Here is a 27,712-nt window from a genome sequence, read left to right as displayed (position 1 = left end):
CAGTGCCATTACGCATTTCACAGTAACCATCACTCTCAGTTTTAGGGCGGCCACCCAGCGCTGAAACTCCCTCATGCGTAAGCGTCCCAGTCGTACGACCAGGATGGCTGACGCCATGAGCCCCAGCAATCGCAGGCATGATCTAAAAAGAACATGTTTGCGCAGCTGGAAAAGAGCAAGACAAGCTCTGAAAGCTTTCACTCTCTCCACTGACAAGCGAGCTGAAAAGGGCACCGAGTTCAGGTGTAACCCTAGGAAGAGTATAGTCTGCGCGGGGCACAACATGCTCTTCTCTGTATTTATTATGAAACCCAGGTTGAGCAGGTGCTTTACGAGGACATTTGTCTGCGTAACAGCCTCCTGCTCCGACTGTGCGAGAAGCAGCCAGTCGTCCAGGTAGGTCGCCAGGCGAATACCCTGTTGTCTCAACGGGGCTATCGCGGCTTCCGTACACCATACAAACACCCTTGGACTGAGAGACAGACCAAAGGGGAGTACTCTGTATTCATAACAGATCCCCTGAAATGCGAATCTCAGATATTTCCTGTGTGGGTAATATACTGGGATGTGAAAATACGCATCTTTCAGGTCGACTGATGTAAACCAGTCATCTTGTCGCACGAGCCGCAGCAGAGATGTGTGAGTGAGCATTCTGAACTTATATCTTTTTAGATATTTGTTCAGAGCCCTTAAATCAAGTATTGGCCGAATTCCGTTCCCTCCCCGTTTGGGAACGGGGAAGTACTTGGAATAGAAGCCGCCCTGACTCTGCTCGGCGGGTTCAATAGATATAGCCCTCTTTTCTAGGAGTGAGAGAATCTCTTTCTCCAGAATGAGGGCTGACTCTCCTCGGGCCTGCGAGTGCAGAATGCCCGAGAAGCGAGGAGGGGTGACAGCGAATTGGAGTCTGTAGCCCTGTGTTACTGTCTTGAAAACCCAAGCAGATGATGTGAGCATTTTCCACTGCATGCTCCTTAGAGCCAGTGAAGATGTCACATCTCCTCCTCTCTGAGTCTCTATTTGTTGTGTTATGGGGCCCTCTAGTGTCTGAACATAGTTGTGCCCCTTTTCGACAATACCCACCGACACTGCGCATGCGCGTGACGGTGGTGCCTTCACAGCCCCAGCCGGCACTGCGCATGCGCGTGACGGTGGTGCCCTTAAAGCCCCAGCCGGCACGGCGCATGCGCGTGGCGGCGGTGCCTTCACAGACCCGTCAGTAATCCGCCTTTTGAGAGATGCCGTAGCTGCTCTCAGAAGGGGAACAATTGACGGGCTTTTTATTGGTTTTATTGTTTTTCTTTTCATTTTTTTGAGCTGCGCCCTCGGCCTGAAGCCTGGATGCGTCAGCGGCAAATGTTTTATGACAAAAGAACCAACCAATGTGTGACATGTGTTTGTGCGGACTTGAGGATGGTGTTGAGGCATCTCTCTAGGCGGCGGGAACACATTCAGAGCTGGAGAATGAACTTCCAGCTCTGTCACGGAGGGGAGAAGGAGGGGCTGTCACGCCGCTCGCTTCTTCTTCCTCGACTGCTGGCCGAAATTCTGGGTTGGCTGAGCCTGAGCTGCAGCCGGAACCGGAGAATTTCTAGGCCAGCTTGCCCTTGTCTCCAGCCTAGGCTGGGGACTCGGGGCGGGCTGCGACCTCTGCATCTTCGGTGCTTTAAACCGAGCAGAGTTCGAGGCAGCTTGGGCGAAGGACTGCTGCTGCGAAAGCAGCGGCTGGACCCTTCGAGGGAGGCAGAGGTGGAGTGCCTCATCCTCCTTCTTCTTCGTCTCACACTTCCTTTGCATGGAGAGGAAAGCGGAGCCGAAAATTCCCTCGGGAACGATGGGCATATCCAGCACATCCTCCTTTTCCCAGTCTGGGAGGTTGGTGAGGTTGAGCCATCTCGCTCTTTCCTGCACCACCATGATCCCCATTACCTTGCCCGTGGCCTGGACGGCGCAGCGTTGGACACAGAGACAAATGTCCGTGACCGCTGCCATCTCGTCCAGAGTGGCTGCCCCCGGGTTACCCGACAGGTCCTCGCAGAGCTCCGCTTGGTAAGCGGTTAGCAGCGAGGACACATTCAGGGCCCTGGCGGACAACGCTGCAGCTTTGTAGGATTTTTCAGTCATTGCTGACTGAAAACGGTCCGACTTTGCTGGTAGCGTGGGGTTCCTGCTCGGTGACGGGCCCACCTTCGGTAGGAGGTGGGCCGCTACCAGCGGTTCCATGGGCGGTATGCGGAGCAGGCCGAGCTTCTCCATTCCATCGCAGTCTAGGGAGGAGGCACCCTGGATTGGGACCTTGTTGCTGAAGGGCCGGTCTCTCCACGAGACCGACACCTCATCCAACATCTCCGGGAAGACCGGAAGGAGTTGCCTCTTTTTCCCCGCTGCTTGGGGAAGATGTTTTCCCTCGTAGCGGGACCTGGAGGTCTCCTTGGCCATTTCAGGCCACGGGACGTTGAGTCTGGCCGCAGCGCGTTTACACACGGCCTGCAGGTCCATGCTCAGACCGGGGCGAAGCTGGTGTGCTATCGCCCGGGAGTTCAGCCCTCGCCTCAGGCTTTGCAGCCTGAGCCGGTGACATGAAGGTGTCCTCTTCCTGTTCATCCGACTCGGACAGGAGGAATGCCAAGGCATCCTCTTCTTCGTCCTCCTCGTAGTCCAGCTCGAGGACATCCTCCGCGGGTGAGACCATGGTGAGGTCTAACCGGGAGCCCCAGCTTGGTGTCTTGTCGTCACCGGGTCCCGGCCTGCCAGGGCGCGGGATTCCGGTTCTATAGCCATCGCAGATAATTAGCCCCAGACCGACACGGAGAGGGGTTCACTCTCTGTGGCGGACTAACCCGTGTCTTGACTGCCGGCCGGCGGGTCCGTGGACATGGGGGGGTCCTGTTCCGACAGGCTAGCTTGTCGTGCTAACCGCCGGCGGAGGCTCTTTACGGTGAAGCGGACACAATGTCCGCACGAGCCGGGGTTGTCGATAGCACCTCGGGCGTGTTCCAGCCCGAGGCAGGACGAACAGACCTGGTGTGTGTCTGTGCCCGAAATCTTCAACCCGCAGCCACAGAGTCGAGCCACCGAGTCGAGCCACCGAGTCCCTGACTCCTCTGGAGGGAGAGGGGCGTCCATCTTGCTCGCCTCGTGGCGTGGAGAGGGCCCGCTCTCGACAGGTAGGATGGGAGAAAAGACGTTACCACCTTGTCCTTAATCCGGAGAAAAGGACGGTGTGGGTCTTTTATTCCTGGAGAATACTGACTGGTGTGACAGTATGCTCCTTTTTTAATCCTTTCTTCCTCCGTGGAGAAGAGAAAAGAAAAACTTCCTCGCTACCGTGGTGTCGGTAGAGAGGGAGCGAGCTAGCAACAGGTGTGCTGCTAGCTTAAAAAATCTGACCTACCTTACTTTCTCGGAAGAGAAGGGCGAGGTCGATTTTAATACTAACTGCGTTAGTAATACCGTCTTCCTGCGAAGCAGAAGGAGTAGCCGGCGAGCGCCCGTCGACCGAAATGGGTATTTGGGTTCAGTCTGTGGACAGTTAAGCTTGTCCGGCTACTGTAGAGATGTGCTCTGAAGCAAGAAGAGGTGTTTGAATGACGCATGCGTCGTGGCGCAAGCTACTTATAGGGGGTGAATTCCCTGACGCTGACGTCAAGATCACCAGCCAATCAGGATTGGCGTAATGAGATTGATGCTTCTGTTTGCTCCGCGATGAGGCGCATCCATAGTGAGACATCGAACGGAGTGTTATGAATGAGAACACGATACAGTTGGCAGTCAACAAAAAGGCTTAAGACAAGAATTTTCTCCCAAGAGTATGACATTTATTATCAAATAGACACATTTACAAACAATATTTTAACCAGTAAAAACAACAACAATTTATTAGGAATTCATCTACTATGCTATTTAAAATGGTATCCAGCGTATAAAAACAGACTAAATGAGCGCAGACAGTTACTGTTGGGAGGGGGAAACAAGCAGGTCAAATCTGAATACTACTCACCGCCACTCACACGTGCCCTGTACAGACATAGCAACTGAAAAGAAAGTGATAAATTAAGAAAAGTGCAAAATTAACTAAACACACACACTTAAGGGGCAGTGAAGTGCACATGAGGGCCTAACACCGCTGAATCCCAACTCCCAAGGCTGCCGCTCACGTCAGGGGTGCTGGATCCCTCAACAAAAGACACAAAGCACAATAGTACATCAATTCATTGTGATAGTAAACACACTAATACTCTTGGGAGATTAGGAATTGAAGCAACAATGTAAACAAAAGCATCAAAACGAACAACTATAACAAACCAAAATAAGGGAACAGAACGGTAAAACAAAACAGCAATGGCGGACAATCTTATGTCCCTCAGACGGCGCAGCCCCTCACACACACAATACCGCCGGTCTTATCACCGTCACGGGCAAAGCTACAGTCTGCGGGAGTAATGTGTAAAAGTTAAACACCCAGAGCCTAACATGCCACTAACTCTCGTAATTGTGGAGACTTACCGGAAACGTCTCGGTCGAAAGGGAAAGAACTATCGGTTATCAGCTGTATAAATATTGTTTACTAAGTGAAGGGAATGCGGAAGTGGGTGGTACCTCTGTGGCGCAATACTACGGTGGCCGAAAAGTGTTTTACCTCTATGGTCGGCTACATTCTACCCCAGGTTCTTAAATTGGCGGCCGACAATTGACTAAAACCAAGGTCTAAAGTAGGCTAAGGTAGAACTGCTAGTGCTAGGTAACTGGGAAGCTGTAGCCCCACTTGCTCTATTCCCTACTGACAAATGGTGAGGGTTAGAGTGTCTACCAGCCGTATCACGTGCAGATCTCCTTGCCACATCAGGACTGGGGGCTGGGCCAGCGATTGTTACATGGGGAAACTCTGCAGGAGTTGCCACAGCTGGAGCTGCCATCAGTGTTGAAGGACAAGCCATTGAGGCAACCCTGGGCAGGGTCTGCCTTCTAAGAGGACGAGGGGCTCTTTCCCCAACAGCAGGATGAACCACAACCACCAGGTCTCCTTCCTCTTCATCCTCGATACTCCGTGTCCGTGAAGTAGTGGCTCTTTCCTCCACAGCAGGATGACAACCAGGAACGGGCTTAAGCATAGAGCGATGAATTCAACGTACCTTGGTTGGCCTCTCTTGTGGTGCAACAGCATACACTGCACCTCCTGGCTCAGGAGGTCTCACCACCTGAAAGACTTGAGGGGCCCAAGCATCTTGTATTTTGTTCCTTCCTCTATGGGAATGATCCCGCAGGTAGACAGGCTGTCCAGCTGGTAACAAATCCTCCTGGGCTTGTTTATCTGCTCTCTCCTTTCGCTGGGCTGCTGCATGTCTCATCCTGTCACGGGCACCATCGACTGCTACCTGGAGCCATTGTTGATGCTCCCGACCACACAGACCTCTCCTGCCGTCGAGGCTCTTCCACACGACCTAATAGGAAATATACTGGAAGCTGGGGTTCCCGGCCAAACATCAAAAAGAAGGGAGATTGACCTGTGGTTTGATGTGGAGTGGTATTATAGCTAAACACGACCTGTTGGAGATATTCTGGCCATCGGCTCTTCTGTTCAATGGTCAGGGTGCGTAGAAGGTTGTGCAGAGTTCTATTAAAACGTTCACATTGTCCATTACCTTGTGGATGGTAGAGGTGGTTCTCGACTTTTTAATGCCGTAGAGATCACACAGTTGCTGGATGACTGTGCTCTCAAAACTGCGACCCTGGTCAGAGTGCAGTCGAGCTGGGACACCATACTTGTAGAACCACTCCTTAACAAGCACCTCTGCCACTGTAGCAGCTCGCTGGTCACGAGTAGGGATGACCTGGGTAAATTTAGAGAACACATCAGTCATTACCAAGACTTGTTCTCTCCCATCCCTAGCAGGCTCTAAGAAAGAGAAATCCATAGCCAGTATTTCGTTAGGCACTTGAGGCCAGTTGATCAAGCGTATTAGAGCCTAACATGCCACTAACTCGATAATTGTGGAGACTTACCGGAAATGTCTTGGTCGAACGGGAAAGAACTATCGGGTATCAGCTGTATAAATATTGTTTACTAAGTGAAGGGAATGCGGAAGTGGGCGGTACCTCTGTGGCGCAATACCATGGTGGCCGAAAAGTGTTTTACCTCTATGGTCGGCTACATTAGGATGAGACCTTACAAATGAGCTATGATGACCAACAGACGCACTGACCGAAAAACAAACTAACTCACCCACTGTCAAGTTAATAACCACTGTAGCGGCAAAACTCCCAATGAGTTATGCCGCTGAGAGGCTCAATTTTGCTCTTTACTGACACGTTCCATACAAGAGTCCGTACTGTAGTCAGAGTTCACAATGTTTAATAAAGAAGCAAAAGTAAACAATATCTAAGTCAGGAACACGGTCAACAGAAAGTGTCAGAGCAGTTCACCCTCTGCATCAAACACAAATGCGGCATCCAACAGGTGACCTAAATACCAATAAACCACACCCCTGTGACAATAGCCGGAAGTGATAACCAATTACAATTAAACGTGCTTTAAACAAATAAAGATAATATTAGAAATAATAAGCAATGGCTAAACAAGCATTTTGTCTCCAAGGTGTTGTGTCTCGTCAGATTTGTTAGTATTATTTCTCTGTTTAGTCTATATTGTCAAGTCCGCGTCTGCTAACCCTTTTTTGTTGTCTGTCATTTCCTGTTTTACTTTGTTATCTCTTCTCTCATTTCAGGTAGTTCGACTTCTACCTTGATTACCTGCCCCGCCCTTATTGTTTGCACCTTTAGAGTCCCTTGTGTGTGTATTTATTCTGTGTGTTCCCTGTGCCAAGTGCCAGATCGTTTCGAACCTTGTGATACTTGTCAGCCAAGTTTGTTATCTGAGCTACTGTGAATTTAAGTTAGTTTTTTATAAAGTCATTTTTTGGAGTCCTAGCTCTGCTTGAGTGATTGTATTGCCTTGCTTATCACCACAAGTAAAATCCTTTTTTGAATCATCTTTTGTCTGGAGTCGTGCATTTGGGTCCTATCATTTTTGTGTGCTCCAGTCGTAACATTACGATCTGGCCAACAAATGGACTCAGCCGACTCTGCTCTCAGGCTCAACGCCTGTGGCAACAGGAGGAGGACATGAAGGCCTTAAACCAGGGAGTGATGACCCTGACTAACAGCCAGAGTGAGTTTCGTGGCGCGGTTACGACGCAGATCAATCACCTGGCTGAACAGTTCCATAATGTACTCACACGTTTGGATAGTGTGCCCGCTGCTCCTTCCGACGTGGCTGCCCCAGCCCCAGATACTACAACTGATTTTCCCATGCCAACTTCCATGATTCGTCTTGCTCCTCCTGCAAAGTTTTCAGGCGAGTCTGGTAATTGCAGTCCTTTCCTAACGCAGTGTGACCTGCATTTTACCTGCATTTTACCTGCCAGCCTGCTGCTTTCCCCAGCGATCCAACCAAGGTGGCGTTCATTGTGTCCCACCTCACGGGAAGAGCGGAAGCCTGGGCTACGGCGGAGTGGGCACGGAAGTCTCCGGTGTGTAAATCACTACAACTATTCACTGAGACTATAAAAAAAATCTTTGACCGAACCACACCGGGGAGAGAAGCTGCCAGAGCCCTGACACAGATCTCCCAGCATAATCAGAGTGTGTCTGACTACGCCATTGATTTTCGCTCTTTGGCCACGGACAGTGGTTGGAATGAAGACGCACTATATGATGTGTTTTTCAGCGGACTCAGTGACTGTGTGCGGGATATTCTTGTTCCTCTTGATCTTCCGCCGGATTTGGACAGCATGATCGCCTTGGCTATACGCACAGATACTCGGCTGCAAGAGCGACGGAGGGAGAAAGCCAGGAAAGCGTCACCTCCGCTAGCTAAACGAGGAAGCTCACCTCCTGCACGATCTCCACGACGACCCGAATTTCGTACCCACTATCCCTCCTCTACCGTGAAACCTGCTTCGTGGAACACAGAAGAGGAACCCATGCAGCTCGGAAGGGCCAGGCTGTCTCCCGAGGAAAAGCAGCGGCATTTCCGGGAGCGTTTATGTTTCTACTGTGGGAAGCAGGGACATTTCCTGGGAGCCTGCCCGTTAAAAGACGGGGCTCACCAGTAAGACGGAGGGTGCTGGTGAGCCGACTGACAACCGCAGATTTCCCTTCACGTTCCATGACCCAAGTTGAGGTTAGTAATAATGAGCACATCATATGTTTGAAAGTACTTGTAGATTCAGGGATTGATGCTAATTTTATGGACTGGGGGTTAGCTAAACGTTTGAAAATTGCCTCCGTGCCATTGACTCAGACACTTGAGGCTAGCGCTCTTGACGGTACTCTCATGTGCAAAGTGACTCATAGAACCATGCCTCTTAAAATAACTATTGACCATGAAGACACAGAGCATATGACTTTTCATCTGTTTGATTCTTTACAACATGCAGTAATTCTGGGCTATCCCTGGTTGTGTAGACATAACCCTCACATTGATTGGCGGACTGGTAAATTTTTGGAATGGGGAAGCGACTGTTCTCATTCGTGTTTCAGGGGTAAAACTGCTGAAACTGTTAGAGAGCCCATTATAGACACTGACACGCACCTATGAGTGCACCATCGATCTCCTGCCTGGGTCCCCCTTGCTCTCTCTCTGGAGCAGAGAGAGAGTACATTCTTCCCTAGAGTCTATGAGGGAGTACATAGACGGCTCTCTCAAAACGCGCCTCATCCGTCCCTCGTCATCTCCCGCCGGAGCTGGTGTTTTCTTCGTCAAGAAGAAAGATGGATCCCTGAGACCCTGCATCGACTACAGCCCCCTAAACGACATAACCATCAAAAACAGGTACCCCCCTCCGCTTATGGCCTCAGCGTTTGAACTTTTGAAAGGTGCTAGAGTTTTTTCAAAACTTGATCTGCATAAAGCTTACCACTTCGTAAGGATACCGTAGGGGGACGAGTGGAAGACTGGTTTTAACACTCCAAGCGGACATTATGAATATTTGGTAATGCCTTTTGGTCTAACAAACGCACCTGCCGTTTTTCAGGCTCTCATAAATGATGTGTTGAGGGAGTTTTTGAATCATTTTGTTTTTGTCTGTCTTGATGATATTTAGATTTTTTCCCGTGATGAGGATTCACACGTTCCGCATGTTCGCCAAGTATTAAGAAAGTTGTTGGACAATCAACTTTATGTAAAGGCTGAAAAATGTGAGTTCCACGTAAGTTCCACTTCATTTCTGGGTTTCATCCTGGGTCCTGACCAGATAATGATGGATCCTGCTAAAGTGAGCGCTGTGGCTGATTGGCCCACACCCTCTTCCAGGAAAAAAGCCCAACAGTTCCTTGGATTTGCAAACTTCTACAGGAAGTTTGTTAGGAATTGTTTTTCTATTGAGGCACCTATGCATGTACTCACCTCTCCTTCTGTTCAGTTTGTGTGGACCCCACAGGCAGACCAAGCTTTCCAGAAGTTAAAAAAAGTGTTCACAACAGCTCCAATACTTACCATCCCAGATCCTCAACGGCAATTTGCGGTGGAGGTGGATGCCTCCAACGAGGGCATTGGGGCGGTCCTCTCACAGAGGGCAGAGAAAGACAGTAAGCTCCATCCATGTGCCTACCTTTTACGTACGTTGACTGCTGCTGAAATAAACTATGATGTAGGCAATAGAGAGTTATTAGCCGTAAAGGTAACACTGGATGAGTGGAGGCACTGGCTAGAAGGGGCAGAACAGCCATTTATTGTGTGGACAGACCACACAAATGTGGAGTACATACGCAAGGCTAAGAGGTTAAACTCCAGACAGGCACGATGGACCTTATTTTTTAATAGGTTTAACTTCACTCTCTCCTACCGTCCTGGCTCACAGAACGCCAAACCAGACGCGTTATCCAGGCTTTTTGACCCAGAGGCCCTTTCCAAGGAGACCGAATCAATTTTACCTTCCACTCAGGTGATAGTAGGGGTGACATAGCCAATTGAGGCTAGGGTAAATCGAGCCTTAGAGGGAAATACTGTACCCAGCGGTGGCCCCCCTAACCGCCTCTTTGTTCCCCCATCTGTCCGCTCTGACGCGATTCACTGAGCTCACACATCTGTACTAACATGTCATCCAGGTATCAAAATAACTATGTACATGATAAAGCAAAGGTTTTGGTGGCCTAAAATGGAGAAGGAGGTAACTGAGTATGTGACAGCCTGCACTACCTGTGCTTGGAATAAGACCTCTACCCAGTCTCCAATGGGTCTACTGCAACCTTTGTCCATTCCAAGCCGCCCACTGACATCTCGCTGGATTTTGTCACTGGACTGCCGCCCTCTGCAGGTAACACCACCATCTGCACTGTTGTTGACAGATTTACCAAAATGACTCACTTTATCCCCATACCAGGGTTTCCGCTAGGATTTTTTCTCGCCGGTCAAATGTCCGGGCAGAATTTATTTTACCGGACTAATTTGAAACTTACCGGTCATATTTCAATAATAATAATAAGAGTTGTGTAGCAGAGTTTCCGTTAGCAGGTAATCACCGGACTATGAGCAGATATGCTTCAGTTTAAAACTCAGTTCACGGGGCTCATTTTTATATTGCTTCAGTTTATAATCGTAACAGATCGAAAAATTCAGATTCATTTTTCAATAAATGATTCCACAAACAACAAACAACATAATTATTACATTCAAACAAACTACTTGTAGTAGATAATGTACATTATTCAAAAGTTTACATTACATTTGAATAATAACACGGGAGAAACGGATCCTCTCTTTTCCCCTCTCTCTCTCTCTCTCTCTCTCTCTCTCTCTCTCTCTCTCTCTCTCTCTCTCTCTCTCTCTCTCCTGACAGCACGTCAGTTTCTCAAGCAGCTCCTGCAGCCCGCTAAACAGAGGGTGGGGCTTCAGGTGATTCTGCAGAGCTGCGTGTCTCGGTCAGACTCAGCAGCTGATCTGATCTCTCTCTCGCGTCCGGTTACACTTCACTCGCGTTTATGTCCATATCGATCAGATCCAGCTCTCCTGATCGGCCTTTATAGAGAGCACCGATCAAACTATTAAGAGTGAATATCGGCCGATAATGATCGGCGGCCGATCGATCGGAGCCTCCCTAATTATTACCAGACATGTTGACCGTCAGGTTTCGAATTTACCGGTTTTTAATAAATTTTACCAGCTAAAAACCGGTAATTACCGGCTAACGGAAACCCTGCCCCATACCTAAATTGCCCTCTGCTAAAGAGACAGCAGAAGCGCTCTTATCTCATGTTTTCAGGCTGCATGGTTTTCCTCGAGATGTGGTGTCAGACCGTGGGCCGCAGTTCGTTTCCCAGTTTTGGAAGGAATTCTGCAGCCTGATAGGAGCCACTGCCGGCCTCACATCTGGTTACCACCACAGGCTAATGGTCAATCAGAGAGGATCAACCAGGAACTGGAGACGTGTTTACGGTGTCTGGTGTCCCAGAATCCCTCAACTTGGAGCAAGCAGCTGATATGGGTGGAGTATGCCCACAACACCCAACCTACTTTTATCCATGTATTTTTTTCTTAATGTTTATTTGATTAGCTTTTCTTAATGCTTAATGTCTTTCATTTTTTTTTTTTTTTGTAAAGCACTTTGAATTGCCTTGCGTTGAAAAGTGCTCTATAAATAAACTTGCCTTGCCTTGCCTTACATCTGCCACGGGTCTCTCCCCTTTTCACTGCGCCTATGGTTACCAACCTCCTCTTTTTCCAGAAGTAGAGAAGGAAGTGACTGTACCATCAGCACATGCCCTGGTGAGGCGGTGTCGCAGAGTCTGGGCAGGAGCTCGCCAGGTTCTCCTGAAGAGTGCTGCTCGCATGAAGAAGGCAGCAGATTTACATCGTCGTCCTGCACCTGCCTACAGACCCGGGCAGAAGGTGTTGCTATCTACAAGAGATCTACCCCTATATGTGGCCTCCAGGAAGCTGGCTCCGAGGTTTGTGGGTCCGTTTCCCATAACTAAAGAGGGGGGAGAGAAGCTGCCAGAGCCCTGACACAGATCTCCCAGCATAATCAGAGTGTGTCTGACTACGCCATTGATTTTCGCACTTAGGCCACGGACAGTGGTTGGAATGAAGACGCACTATATGATGTGTTTTTCAGCGGACTCAGTGACTGTGTGCGGGATATTCTTGTTCCTCTTGATCTTCCGCCGGATTTGGACAGCATGATCGCCTTGGTTATACGCACAGATACTCGGCTGCAAGAGCGACGGAGGGAGAAAGCCAGGAAAGCGTCACCTCCGCTAGCTAAACGAGGAAGCTCACCTCCTGCACGATCTCCACGACGACCCGAATTTCATTACATTACATTGCATTTAGCTGACGCTTTTATCCAAAGCGACTTACAATAAGTACATTCGACCAGGAAGACACAACCTTGAGGAAAACAGAATCATATAAGTACATCAGGTTTCATAGAGCCAATCAGTTCAAGTGCTACTCAACTGGCTTTAGATAAGCCAGTCCTTTATTAGTATATAAGTGCTCTGTTAGCAGTTCTTTGTTAGTCATTCTATCGCTCTAAGTGGAGTCGAAAGAGATGAGTTTTCAGTCTGCGCCGGAAGGTGTGTAAGCTTTCTGCCGTCCTGATGTCAATGGGGAGCTCATTCCACCATTTAGGAGCCAGGATAGCAAACCCACGTGTTTTTGCTGATGGGAACTTGGGTCCCCCTCGCAGTGAGGGTGCAGCGAGTCGTTTGGCTGATGCAGAGCGAAGTGCACGTGCTGGGGTGTACGGTTTAACCATGTAAGACGGAGGGTGCTGGTGAGCCGACTGACAACCGCAGATTTCCCTTCACGTTCCATGACCCAAGTTGAGGTTAGTAATAATGAGCACATCATATGTTTGAAAGTACTTGTAGATTCAGGGATTGATGCTAATTTTATGGACTGGGGGTTAGCTAAACGTTTGAAAATTGCCTCCGTGCCATTGACTCAGACACTTGAGGCTAGCGCTCTTGACGGTACTCTCATGTGCAAAGTGACTCATAGAACCATGCCTCTTAAAATAACTATTGACCATGAAGACACAGAGCATATGACTTTTCATCTGTTTGATTCTTTACAACATGCAGTAATTCTGGGCTATCCCTGGTTGTGTAGACATAACCCTCACATTGATTGGCGGACTGGTAAAGTTTTGGAATGGGGAAGCGACTGTTCTCATTCGTGTTTCAGGGGTAAAACTGCTGAAACTGTTAGAGAGCCCATTATAGACACTGACACGCACCTATGAGTGCACCATCGATCTCCTGCCTGGGTCCCCCTTGCTCTCTCTCTGGAGCAGAGAGAGAGTACATTCTTCCCTAGAGTCTATGAGGGAGTACATAGACGGCTCTCTCAAAACGGGCCTCATCCGTCCCTCGTCATCTCCCGCCGGAGCTGGTGTTTTCTTCGTCAAGAAGAAAGATGGATCCCTGAGACCCTGCATCGACTACAGCCCCCTAAACGACATAACCATCAAAAACAGGTACCCCCTCCCGCTTATGGCCTCAGCGTTTGAACTTTTGAAAGGTGCTAGAGTTTTTTCAAAATTGATCTGCATAAAGCTTACCACTTCGTAAGGATACGGGAGGGGGACGAGTGGAAGACTGGTTTTAACACTCCAAGCGGACATTATGAATATTTGGTAATGCCTTTTGGTCTAACAAACGCACCTGCCGTTTTTCAGGCTCTCATAAATGATGTGTTGAGGGAGTTTTTGAATCATTTTGTTTTTGTCTATCTTGATGATATTTAGATTTTTTCCCGTGATGAGGATTCACACGTTCCGCATGTTCGCCAAGTATTAAGAAAGTTGTTGGACAATCAACTTTATGTAAAGGCTGAAAAATGTGAGTTCCACGTAAGTTCCACTTCATTTCTGGGTTTCATCCTGGGTCCTGACCAGATAATGATGGATCCTGCTAAAGTGAGCGCTGTGGCTGATTGGCCCACACCCTCTTCCAGGAAAAAAGCCCAACAGTTCCTTGGATTTGCAAACTTCTACAGGAAGTTTGTTAGGAATTGTTTTTCTATTGAGGCACCTATGCATGTACTCACCTCTCCTTCTGTTCAGTTTGTGTGGACCCCACAGGCAGACCAAGCTTTCCAGAAGTTAAAAAAAGTGTTCACAACAGCTCCAATACTTACCATCCCAGATCCTCAACGGCAGTTCGCGGTGGAGGTGGATGCCTTTTTTGAGTGGGCTGTATCTGTCGAAAACTGCTAGCTACTGTCTGCTGTATGCACCTCCCTTACGAAATGAACTATAAATGAACTATAGTATTACTATAGTATACTATAAGAGTTGTATAGTGTCCTATAGTAAGTTTGTAGTGTTCTGTAGTATTTTTCACCAGCTATTGTATTCCTATAGTTTTTTCTGTAGTGCCATTTTATTAGCTATAGTAGCCCTATAATATTTCAATAGTAATACTATGTATCTAGATCTTTGTAGTATTCCTATATTATTTTAAATAGTATAGCTATAGCATAATATATAGTGTTTCTGTCGTTGTTTTCTAAACACACTATAGAACACTCCTAGTAATAGCATGATATTGTCATAGTGAATGCACATTATTACTATAGTGTTTGTAAAAGTATTACTATAGTGTTTTTGTTGGTGTTTCCGTATTAAGACTATATTATTTTAAATTGTACTACTATAGTATAATATGTGTTTCTGTAGTTGTTTTTTGAACACACTATAGAACACTCCTATAGTAATAGTATGATATTGTCATAATGAATGCATATTATTACTATAGTGTTTGTAAAAGTATTGCACTCCTAGAATTAATGTCATTTTTTTATATCAAATTAATATATATATATATATAGCTGTCCACTTTATTTGTCTATTGCCAAGCACTGATGTTATATCTTTATATTTAAGGCCAAGCTCAAAGTAAAATCGATGAACCACTCCATTATTGTGGTTTCTATGTTGCCGTAGCAGCCGAACTAACCAGGAAGTACATTGAGCTAAATGAAAAGTATTGCGAGATCTCGCAAAGGTTTTGCGAGATCTCGCAAAAGTTTTGCGATAGCTCGCAAAACATTATTTATTTATTTGTTTCTCTTCTCCATGTCCCCTAGGGGGCTTCGTAAGAAACAGTCGACTAACCGGGCTAAACATTTTAGGGAGCTACACGCAGGATCATTTCCCCCAAAGATACACCCTGAAGCAAAGCATCATAATCCCAATGGTTCGACTATCCGCAAGTGAGCTAGTTTATTAAACGCAGCAGCATCAACAATGTTAGCAGCAGTGGCGTAACTATCGACGGTGCAGCCGATGCAACGCACCGGGGCCCAGAGCTGGCCAGTGGCCCATGCAAAGTCTTCAAAGTAACCAAGTCTTCAAAGTAACCAAGCAACCTATTTTAATTTGTAATTTGTTTGTCCAATGACCTTGCTCCCTTTCATGTCATGTGATACCTTGCCTGACAAGCGAACCGTTTAATCAACCTCAAAAGTTATAGGTACTGTAGCTAGAAGCAGCAAGTTTGGCAGCATTATAACAAATGTAATAGCTTGCATTTATAATGTAAAGTAAACCAAAGTACAAGAGCAGCACTCAAAAGAGAAAGGACAAGAGAGAATAAGGAGATGTAACGGCTAAACTGATGAAATTAGATATAATTTGTTGTCATACATCGTCCTCCAAATCTCGATTAATTCTGTAAAGTGATCGTGTGATTAGTTCGCTGTGCCGTTGTCAGGCTGTGGTGGTCTGAGGCCAGGGCAGGCTGTTGTTGATAGCCTACATGTGGCGCTTATGAGTGGTTGTGTGTGTCCGTGCGTGTGTGAGCGCATCAGCGCGCGCTTATGTTTGGGGTGATGGGGGGGCGGGGGGGCACAATCACAACCTTGTTACTCCACTGGTTAGCAGCAAGTGTTGAAAGCAGCATTAGAGTCCAGTAGCTGTAGCAACTGTTATGAATAAAATCCAGATCAGGTAGAGTGACACAGTGACATTTCAAACAGCCTGCCAATTTGCAAAAAGTGAGTATATCTCTTAAAGCACACAGGTGGCTGTGCCATGTTTGTTGCTCTCTGCACTCAGTGCTGCCACACACTCATGGGTGGAACATAGGATGTATTGCAACGTTAGTCTACTTGTTTGTAACAGTTTTTTGGCAATCCAATATAATTAAAGATTCACCTATCGATTCCAATTATTTTTAGATTCATAAAATGTACCTGATCCCAATTTAGGAATTTTTTTTGTTATTGCAGCATCAGGCTTGGAATTTCGTCATTTTAGGGGCAAGGCCATTTGGCCTTTGGTGTCACACATTTTTTCAGGGCGCAAAGGCCACATGCCAGGTCACAAAGGCCATTGAGGGAAACATTTGGATTTGGAGCTTACAAATAAATAACTTCACTTTTTGATAAGAAAAACACATGAATGACATGGAAAACAATTCACTTTTTTAATATCAATAATGTCAAACATTATATCATTCTATAGGCCTATGCCTCCTTAGTATTACCCTATATAAAATAAAATACTCTACTTTGAATAATTAGTGTTTGGTATGTTTTCCATCTACTTCTCCCATTCACAAATCAAAAATCAAATCAATACATCTAAAATTCTATTAATATGTAACAAACATATTTCAGAGCAGAAGAAACAGCCTTCAAGGGTCAAACTCTGCACATAAATCATTCAGCAGTGCACAGTGAAGTGTGTGTGTGTGTGTGTGTGTGTGTGTGTGTGTGTGTGTGTGTGTGTGTGTGTGTGTGTGTGTGTGTGTGTGTGTGTGTGTGTGTGTGTGTGTGTGTGTGTGTGTGTGTGTGTGTGTGTGTGTGTGTGTGTGTGTGTGTGTGTGTGTGTGTGTGTGTGTGTGTGTGGAGAGTCTCTTTAATCAACTCCTCACAACTCTGTTCAGAAACTGAATACAATCGTTGCTTTAATTCTGTCTTTAGGACGTTGTTGTGAGCGTGGACGGAGCAGCTGCAGGTTAGTTTAACCTGATTGATCCATTCAGAAAACACGCATTTTAAAAGATTTTTCGCTTGCCGTCTTGTCTGCTGACTTGTCAAAGCATTAATTCATGTTTTTTACTAACCGGTATCAGTATGTAGTTACTTCAGCATCATTTTGAAACGTGTATTACAATTAAATCCCTGTAAAATAGGTTAATTTTGTCGTAGTTGGTTTCCACCACACGATTTACATGGAAATAAGCCCCGCCCCCTCTCCAGCGCGGTCTGACAGGAGTAAACACAGCTGACAGCCGAGGTGAAACTATAGGTTACTTACGTAACCCCAGTCCTCAGAGTAACATGAAGTGAGATGTCTCACTATGGGATGCGCCTCAACGCGTTTGCAAACAGAAGCATCAATCTCATTACGCCAATCCTGATTGACTGGTGATCTTGACGTCAGCGTCAGGGAATCCACCCACCCTTTAAGTAGCTTGCGCTACGACACAGCGTCATTCAAAATAAGCACCTCTTCTCGCTTCGCCTTAGCAAGAAGGGCCGTCTGGTTAGACATCTCACTTCATGTTACTCTGAGAACTGGGGTTACGTAAGTAACGTCATAACACTCCGTTCGATGTCTCACTATGGGATATTGAAACTCCCGTATTGCTAGACATGCTTATCTCGAAAATCACCAAAACAACCAGAACTTAACAGGTAGAACTCTGTCTCAACACGGGGCCCAGCAATGCGCGGGCCACACTTGGAGCAGAGACATCTAGCCTGTAAAATCGGACAAAAGTGAGCGGCGAGGACCAGCTCGCTGCTGCACAAATGTCTTGGATGGAAACACCCTTGAACAAAGCCCAGGATGTAGCCAGTTCACGAGTAGAATGAGCACGCAGGCCCGTTGGTGCCTGCAAACCCTGACTCGTATAAGCCAGAGCAATCGCTTCCACAATCCAGTGGGAGAGCCGTTGCCTGGTAAGGGGCTTGCCCTTCTGAGGGTTAGCCCAGGATATAAAGAGTTGGTCATTACAACGAAACTCTTTTGACCTGTCCATATAGGTGCGTAAAGCACGAACTGGACACGGCAAATTCGGCCGCTGTTCCTCAGAGGAACACAGCGGCGGAGGAAATGCCACAATGTCAATGGGGGTACATGAGCCAACCACCTTAGGTATAAAGTTTGCCCCGGGGCAAACTGAGTGCATGAAGGATGTACAGAGAGCGCATGAATGTCACTGACTCGCTTGGCAGATGCCAGAGCCAGTAACAGCACTGTCTTCAGTGACAGGTGTTTCATGTCAGCTTCTTCCAGGGGTTCAAATGGAGGTCGAGTGAGCCCATCTAAAACCACTGCCAAGTCCCATAAGGGCACCAGTGACCTGGAAACAGGGAGGAGCCTGCGAGCCCCTTTCATAAAACGGCAGACCAAAGGATGTTGGCTAGCCGTCTTTCCCTCAAAGCCCACATGGCATGCAGCAATAGCAGCCAGGTACACTTTGATCGTAGAGAAAGCTCTGTGTTTATCAATTAAGTCCTGTAGAAAATCACACCGACAGGACATTGAAAAGAGATGTATCCTTTTTGAAGGCACCACTCCTCAAACACCCTCCACTTACAGTCATAGAGAGACCTGGTGGAGGAAGCTCTTGCACTCTGAATAGTGTGTATCACCTTCTGAGGGAGCCCCACTGTATTCAGATTGTACCACTCACGGGCCAGGCCCATAGTGCCAAGCGCTCTGGGTGTGGGTGAAAGATCGCCCCCCCCGCCTGAGACAATGTCCCTGCATAGTGGGAGCTGCCACGGCTGCCCGCACAGCAGCTGATATATCTCCGCCAGCCAGTACATTGCAGGCCAGTGCCGAGCTATCAGGATAAGTGTGTGGCGTTGTTCCCTCACTCTGGCCAGAGTGTACAGAAGGACCGGAGGCCACACGTGCGCGAACGTGTCCACACCTAACGGTGCGTTTAAATCGCGCATTGAAAAAAACAGCTGACATTGAGCATTTTCTTTTGATGCGAACAGGTCCACCGCGGCCCGGCCGTAACGCACCCACAGCTGATTCACAATCATTGGATGTAGAGTCCAGTCTGCATATAGTGGTGCACCTCTGGACAGTAGATTTGCCCCGAGGTTCATCACTCCTGGTACGTGCGTCGCTCTCAGAGAGAGGAGACGTCCGCAGCTCTATAAGATCAGTTTGCGTGCCAGCATGTGTAACTGGAGAGAACGCAAACCCCCTTGGCGGTTTATATACGATATTGTGGTTGTGTTTTCTGTCCTCACGAGGACATGATGTCCTCTGAGAAAAGGCAGAAAGCGTTTCAGGGTGAGGAACACCGCTAAAAGCTCCAGATAATGTATGTGTGACCGTTGGAGGTCTCTGCTCCAGAGACCCCTCACAGGTCGACCTTCGCATATATACCCCCCCCAGCCCGTCAGACATGCGTCTGTGGTGACCACCTTCCGCGATAGGACAGCACCCATAGGTACGCCCCGTACTAGAAAAGTCGGGTGTAGCCAGTGGCGCAGTGCCATTACGCATTTCATATTGACCATCACTCTCCGCGCGCCATGACGCGCGGGGTCCAATCTGAGGGCAGCTACCCTGCGCTGAAACTCCCTCATGTGTAAGCGTCCCAGTCGTACCACCAGAATGGCTGACGCCATGAGCCCCAGCAACCGCAGACATGATCTGAAGAGAACATATTTGCGTGGCTGGAAATGAGCAAGGTAAGCCCTGGCTTTCACTCTCTCTGCTGACAAGCGGGCTGTAAAGGACACCGCATTCAGGCGTAGGCCCAGGAAGAGTACAGTCTGGGCTGGAGAGAACATGCTCTTTTCTGTGTTTATTACGAAAGCCAGGTCGAGCAGGTGTATTACGAGGACATTCGTCTGCGTAATAGCCTCTTGCTCCGACTGTGCGAGAAGGAGCCAATCGTCCAGATAAGTTGCCAGGCGAATACCCTGTTGTCTGAACGGGGCTATCGCGGCTTCCGTACACCGTACAAACACTCGCGGGCTGAGAGACAGACCGAAGGGAAGTACTCTGTACTCGTAACAGACACCCTGAAAGGCCAATCTCAGATATTTCCTGTGTGGGTAATATACTGGGGTGTGGAAATACGCATCTTTCAGGTCGACTGATGTGAACCAGTCGTTTTGGCGCAGGAGACGCAACAGAGATGTGTGAGTGAGCATTCTGAATTTGTATCTTTTGAGATATTTGTTCAGAGCTCTCAAATCTAGTATAGGCCGAATTCCGTCCCCTCCCCGTTTGGGAACGAGGAAATACTTGGAATAAAAGCCGCTCTGACTCTGTTCGGCGGGTATTATCGATATAGCCTTCTTTTCTAGTAGCGAAAACATCTCTTGCTCTAGAATATGGGCCGACTCTCCCCGGGCCTGTGAATACAGAATGCCCGAGAAGTGAGGGGGGGTGACAGCGAATTGGAGCCTGTAGCCCCGTGTTACTGTCTTGAAAACCCAAGCAGAATCTGTGAGCATCCTCCACTTTTCGCTTCTCAAAGCGAGCGGAGATGTCACAGCTCTGTCGTCTGCCCTCAGTGTCTCTATTAAGTTGTGTTATGGGGCCCTCTAGTGTCTGAACACGGTGGTACCCCAGGTTGACAACCCCGGCCGACACTGCGCATGCGCGTGGCGGTGGTGCCTTCACAATCCTGTCTATTGTCCGCCTTTTGAGAGAGGCCGTAGCCGCTAGTGGAACATTTGAAACAACAATGATGACATGTGTTTGTGTGACTTAAATAGGCAGCGGAACTTCCTGTCTTCGATGTTAAGTCCATTTCCTTGATGGCGCGAACTTGAGGATGACGTTCTGGCATCACTCGAGGCAGCGGGAAGATGGGGGCATGGTGGCACCCCGAAAACACATGAGCATCCAACACTGGAATGTGTTCTGGAGCTGGGGAACAGGGAACTTCCAGCTCCTTCCTCGAGGAGAGGAGAGGAGGATGTCAGGCCGCCCGCTTCTTCTTCCTCGCCTGGTGGCTGAAAACCTGGGTCGGCTGCGCCTGAGCGGCAGCTGCCGGAACCGGAGATTTTCTTGGCCAGCTCCCTCTTGCCTCTTGCCTGGGCTGGGGACCCGGGACGGGCTGCGTCTCTGCTGCTTCGGTATTTTGAACCGGGCAGGACGTGAGACAGCTTGAGTGAAGGCCTGCCACGGGACCATTGGAGGTGGCGGCTGGACCCTTCGGGGGAGACAGAGCTGGAGAGCCTCGTCTCCCTTCCTTTTTGACTCGCATCTCAGCTGCATTGAAGCTAGAGCGGAGCCAAATATGCCCTCGGGAACAATAGGCATGTCCAGAACATCCTCTTTTTCCCGGTCTGGAAGGTTGGTCAGGTTGAGCCACCTGGCTCTCTCCTGTACCACCATCATTCCCAGTCCTTTGCCCGTGGCTTGGACTGCACAGCGCTGCACACGGAGGCAAATGTCCGTGATCGCTGCGATCTCGTCCCACACGGCAGGCTCAGGTTTGCTCCACATGTCTTCGCAGAGCTCCGCCTGGTAGGCGGTCAGTAGCGAGGAGACGTTGAGTGCCCAGGCGGACAAAGCTGCGGCTTTATAGGCCCGTTCGGTCATCGCTGACTGGAACCGGTCTGCCTTTGCCGGTAGCATGGGGTTCCTGCTCGGTGTCGAAGCCAGCCTCGGTTGGAGGTGGGCTGCCACCAGCGGTTCCATGGGCGGCATGCGGAGCAGGCCGAGCCTCTCCATACTGTCACAGTCCAGGGAGGAGGCACCCTGGATTGGGGCCTTGTTGCTAAAGGGACGGTCTCTCCACGAGACCGACACCTCGTCCAGCATCTCGGGAAAGACTGGAAGGAGCTGCCTCTTCGTCCTCGCTGCTTGGGGCAAGTTCTTCCCCTCGTAGCGAGATCTGGAGGTCTCCTTGGCCACTTCAGGCCATGGGATGTCCAGCCTGGACGCAGCGGGTTGACACACGGCCTGCAAGTCCATGCTTAGGACGGGCGAAGCTGGTGTGCTCTCGCCCGGGGGAGCGGACATCGCTCCCGGCTTTGCAGCCTGAGCCGATGAAACGAAAATGTCATCCTCATCCGAGTGAGACAGGAGGAACTCAGAGGTATCCTCTTCGTCCTCCATATAGTCCAATTCCAGGACATCCTCCGCGGGTGGAACCATGGTGAGGTCCAATTGGGAGCCCCAGCTTGACACAGTATGGGGCTCTACTCTCGCGGCTCTTGCCGCCACCGGGTTCCAGCCTGAAACGGTGTGGGGCTCCGGTTCAGCGGCTGTCGCTGTTGTTGAGCCCCAGTCTGACACAGCACGGGGCTCAATCTCTGCGGCGGACACCACCATGTCTTGATTGCCGGCCGGCGAATCAGCGGACATGAGGGGGTCCTGTCCCGACAAGCTAGTTTGGCGTGCTAACCGTCAGCGGAGGCTCTTAATGGTGAAGCGGGTACAATGCCCGCACGAGCCGGGGTTATCGATAGCCTCCCGGGTGTGTTCCAGCCCGAGGCAGGAGGAGCAGACCTGGTGTGAGTCTGTGCCTGAAATCTTAAACCCGCAGCCGCATAGCCGAGCCTCCGAGTCCCTGACTCCTCTGGTGTGAGGGGGAGAAGGGTCCATCTTCGATCGCCGGGGTGTCGGCGTGGAGTGGACACGTTAGTAACAGGTACGTTATTGAGAAAAAAATCCAACCTTGCCGTTAGTCCGAAAGGAAAAAAGATGACGGTGTAGATTTTATTCCTTAAAGAATATTAACTAGTGTGTTAATACCTTTTTTTAATCTCTGTCTCCTCTGGTGTGAGAGAGAAAAGAGAACGTCCTCTTTACCGTGGTGTCGGTGTGGAGGGAAGAAAAAACTAGCAACAGGTATGTTACTAGCTTGAAGAAAAAATCAAACCTTCCCGTTATTTCGACAGAAAGAAACGGCGAGGCAGATTACAATATTAACTGGTGTGTTAATATTGCTCAGTCTTCTTGCAAAGCAAAAAAGTAACCGGCAAGCGCCCGTCGACCGAATGTTAGCTTTGGGTTCAGTCTGTGGACCGTTAAGCTAGCCCGGTTACTGATAAATCGAGATGTGCTCTGAAGCGAGAAGAGGTGTTTGAATGACGCTGCGTCGTAGCGTAAACTACTTAAAGGGTGGGTGGATTCCCTGACGTTGACGTCAAGATCACCAGCCAATCAGGATTGGCGTAATGAGATTGATGCTTCTGTTTGCATATGCGTTGAGGCGCATCCCATAGTGAGACATCGAACGGAGTGTTATGAATGAGAACTACAACAAATCTAATAGACTAATGCAGCTAAAATGTATGTTAAACTATACAACAATGTGGAGCCTACTAAAGCAACATAAACTTAAGATATTAAACTACATACATGAAAAGTACAGTTTTTAAAATGTGTAAAGATTTAAACCTTTTTTTTTTAAATGCAATACTTCTAACAGGAATCATTCTATCCTGTGTTGGATAATGGAACAATTACACATCATTTTAAAGGTCCCATGACATGGCCATTTCTACTGATCATAATTCCATTGTTGAGGTCTACTAGAATAGATTTACATTGTTCAATGTTCCAAAATCACATTGGTTTCTCATACAGCATCTCTGTATAGTATTCACTCTCTGTCCGGCTTGTTGGAGCTCCTGCCCCCCCCCTCCCTATGAGCCCACTGTGCTCTGATTGGTCAACTCGCCCACTCTGTTCTGATGAGTCCACCAACGTTACAGCGGAACATCAATCAATCAATCAATCAATCAATCAATCAATCAATGTTTATTTATATAGCCCAATATCACAAATGTTATATTTGTCTCAGTGGCCTCACAGTTTGTACAGAATATCAGTATGACAATATGACACCCTCTGTCCTTAGACCCTCACATCGTACAAGGAAAAACTTCAGTGTGTATGTGTTATAATGGCGTTTGTTAGGAACCAGAAAATGACACCAGTAATGACAAACAGATGAGAATGCTGCGTGGGGTCTGGGTGCCGTATATTGGCGGGATGTTGCGGGGCTCGCTGCTCCGCCCTTGAGGCTCAAGGAGCGGACAGTGTGAGCTGGATTACTGGTGTTGTTTCCTGGTTGCTGCGTGGGTTCTGCGAGACAGCGAGACACCACGGAACTCAGCCTGAGCACACACACACTCACAGCCAGGATGTGAGTGTGTGTGTGTGTGCGGAGATCCGCGGATTGGTCCATTTGGACCTGGGTATCGTTACGTCACTATACTCAGGAAGATAAAAATGGAAAAATAAAAATCTCCAACGAGGCGTTCTGGGGCAGCATAGACAGGTATTTTCTGTATTAGAGTTGTTCTCGCTACAGGGTGTACTTTGAGGGTTTGTGACTCTGCAGACCGTTTACATGCATAACAAGCTACAGTACATAATACACAAGGGGATTGGTAATAACTGAAAAAGTAAAACTGCATCATTCTCACAGAAGATACATGCATGGTAGTTTAAATTCAACTTTACAAAATAAATTAATAAATTGTTAATCCAAAGTCGACAGCCAATGATCAGTACGCAGACCGACCCGATGGATGAATATGAAATATGTCTGATCTTGGTTCAAAATTAATCCAAAAAAGCAAAGGCGAGTTCTCCACTTTTATGTGCAAATAAGTAACACCAACAATATTATGTCATTGTGAAGAGAATCGGCACAGATGTGTAATGTGCATTCAATTAGGCACATTTTTGCAGTTCTCATTCAAACTGATTGATCCCTCTACACAAGAAAATTGAATATCTGGATTACTTTTATTTATTTAATTTCCTTTAATGGTACATTTGAATCATGGTAATACACCATTTTCTCCCTTTGTGTGGCAGGTAATATGAAATATTCAAATGTAGAGGGAGCCTTATTTATAGGAGTAATATGCTTTGAGTCGGAACAGTTGCCTCAAACTGAAGAGGTCATGAAGTAGCTTATACAGCATATTAATGGCCGCGTTCTTATGGACACTCTACTCAATTGATGTATTATCATGGCAATCAAGCCTCCATTCAACCTAATGGAGGACGTTATGTGCTTGTTCCTACATTTTTGAATTCATTTAAAGCAAAAAAAACCTTGTAAAGAAACAATGAAGGAAAAACTGCCTTACCATTTTACTGCATTATCACATAACAGTTGAAAACACAGATGAAAGATAATTTTTCGAGTATCAACATGATCAGAAGGCTGCCAATTAGTATGTACCCATCCACACTAAGGTTTCTATTTATGTCCTTATTGTAAAAAGACAAAAAGAAAGCATGCAGGAACAATTACGTAGATCTGTTACTTGATTACTTTTGGTGAACCCTTGACTCTGATTAAAAGCATCTAGCTCCCATATAATGAGGTGTGGATCCACTTGCCTAAATAATATTTTAGTTTTTGTTTCATGGCTTGATCTTCCAAGGTCGTGTAAACACAAACTTATATTGTGAACAAATTGTGAATATGACACGTGTCAGGGATGAGCGAAGCAGGCAGGACCCAAACGCAGATTTCACAGAAAAAACACCTTTATTCCAAGGCTAAATGAAACAAAACAGAACTCTTCCCCGTGAACAACATCAAGACACACAAGGAACTAACAAAGACAGACAGAAAAACCAGAACTTAAATACACACAAGACTAATCAAAGAAACAAGAGACAGGTGAGGAGGAGAAAACACAGGGGCACAAGCAGGGGCGGATGGGACTACAATTCAGCCCAGGAAACTGACCCAGTCCGACCACATGAAATGTCATGTTAGAAATCCGCTGTTTATTATTTAAAGTTTTACGACCGATTCGCTTCTTTTTTTTCTTTTTTCACAGCTCCAGTTTGGGCATTGGCCTGTCATCAGATTTCATTTTGAGTTGCTGCTGTAGCGGAAGTTTAGTAAAATTATTTTTGATGAAATACTCCAAATCTCCATCCTCCATAATTGCACTTGCTTCAGTTGCTTGCTACTTTTTAAGGGCGGTGATGACAGTTACAGTACGAACTGAAGTTGATGCGATTTGATTGGATTGTGAGGCATGACGTGACATCCCGGGGCAAAGCAGAAGCCGAGAAGGGGGACTCGGGCGGACGGCCCAGGGGCAAGGCAGAGTTTGTGGTGGGGGTCTCAGGCGGACGGCCCGGGGGCAAGGCAGAGTTCATAAAGGGCGAACTCAGGGGGCCTGGGCACAAGGACGGGCAGGAGCTGGTGGAACCCCTGGCGGGTCAGGTGTAGACTGGACCCTGGACGGAACATGGGCTGGTGTCAGTGGGACCCACGGCGGAGCAAGGGCTGGTGTCGATGGGACCCCAAAAAGGACAGGACATGGTGTTGGCAAGAAACCCGGTGGAGCACGTGTCGGCGGGACCCCCAACAGGACAGGATATGGTGTTGGCAGGAAACCCAGCGGAGCAGGTGTCAGCGGGACCTCCAACAGGACAGGATATGGTGTTGGCAGGAAACCCGGCGGAGCAGGTGTCGGTGGGACACCTAACAGGACAGGATCTGGTGTTGGCAGGAAATCCGGTGGAGCAGGTGTCGGCCGGACCCCCAACGAAACAGATGTTGGCGAGACCCCCGGCGGGACAGGTGTCGGCGGGACCCCCAACAGGTCAGGGCACGGAGTTGGCAGGACTCCCAACGGAACCCCCAACGGAACAGGACATAGGGTTGGCAAGACTCTCAGCGGAACCCTCAACGACACAGGACATGGAGTTGGCAGGACCCACGACGAAACAGGTGTCGGCTGGACCACCAACGGCACAGGACATAGGGTTGGCAGGACCCCCGGCAGAACAGTAGTCGGCGGGGCCTCCAACGGCACAGGACATAGGCACAGGATATAGGGTTGGCAGGACCCCCGGCAGAAGAGTAGTCGGCGGGGCCTCCAACGGCACAGGACATAGGGTTGGCAAGATCCTCGGCAGAAGAGTAGTCGGCGGGACCCCCAACGGGACAGGACATAGGGTTGGCAGGACCCCCGGCAGAAGAGTAGTCGGCGGGACCCCCAACGGGACAGGACATAGAGTTGGCAGGACCCCCAGCGGAACCTCCAACGGACCAGGACATTGGGTAGGGACTTGAGAGGGAACTCGAGAGGAGACTCGAGAGGGAACTCGAGAGGAGACTTGAGAGGTGACTTGAGAGGTAACTTGAGAGGGAACTTGAGAGGGAACTTGAGAGGAGACTTGAGAGGTGACTTGAGAGGGAACTCGAGAGATGACTTGAAAGAGGACTCCAGAGGGAACTCGAGAGGAGACTCGAGAGGGGACCTGAGAGGAGACTCGAGAGGGAACTCGAGAGATGACTTGAGAGGAGACTCGAGAGGGGACCTGAGAGGAGACTCGAGAGGGAACTCGAGAGATGACTCGAGAGGGGACTCGAGCGGGGACTCGAGGGGGGACTCGAGGGGGGACTCGAGAGGAGACTTGAGACGGTCGGTTTGCCGACAGAACATGGGGGGCTGGAGTCGGCCGGTACGCCGACAGGACACAGGGAGCTGGCGTCGGCCTGAGAGCCAACAGGAGATGAGGGGCTGGAGTCGGCCGGTACGCCAACAGGACACGGGGAGCTGGTGTCGGCCGGAGAGCCAGTACTGGAGCCGAAACTGGAGTCAGGACCATGACTACTGGGGCCGGTTCTGGAGCCGGAACCATGGCTGCTGTGGGCAGAACTGGGGCTGGAACCATGGCTGTGTGGGCCTGTACTGGAGCACAAAGCATGGCTTCTGGGGCTCGGGCTGCTAGCCTGGACTTGCGACTCCTTCTCTTAGGAGCCTTTT

This window comes from Pseudochaenichthys georgianus, chromosome 13 (genome assembly GCF_902827115.2).
Source record: "Pseudochaenichthys georgianus chromosome 13, fPseGeo1.2, whole genome shotgun sequence".
Taxonomy (NCBI): domain Eukaryota; kingdom Metazoa; phylum Chordata; class Actinopteri; order Perciformes; family Channichthyidae; genus Pseudochaenichthys; species Pseudochaenichthys georgianus.
The sequence above is the reverse complement of the archived record's forward strand: the minus strand, read 5'-3'. Positions refer to the sequence as shown.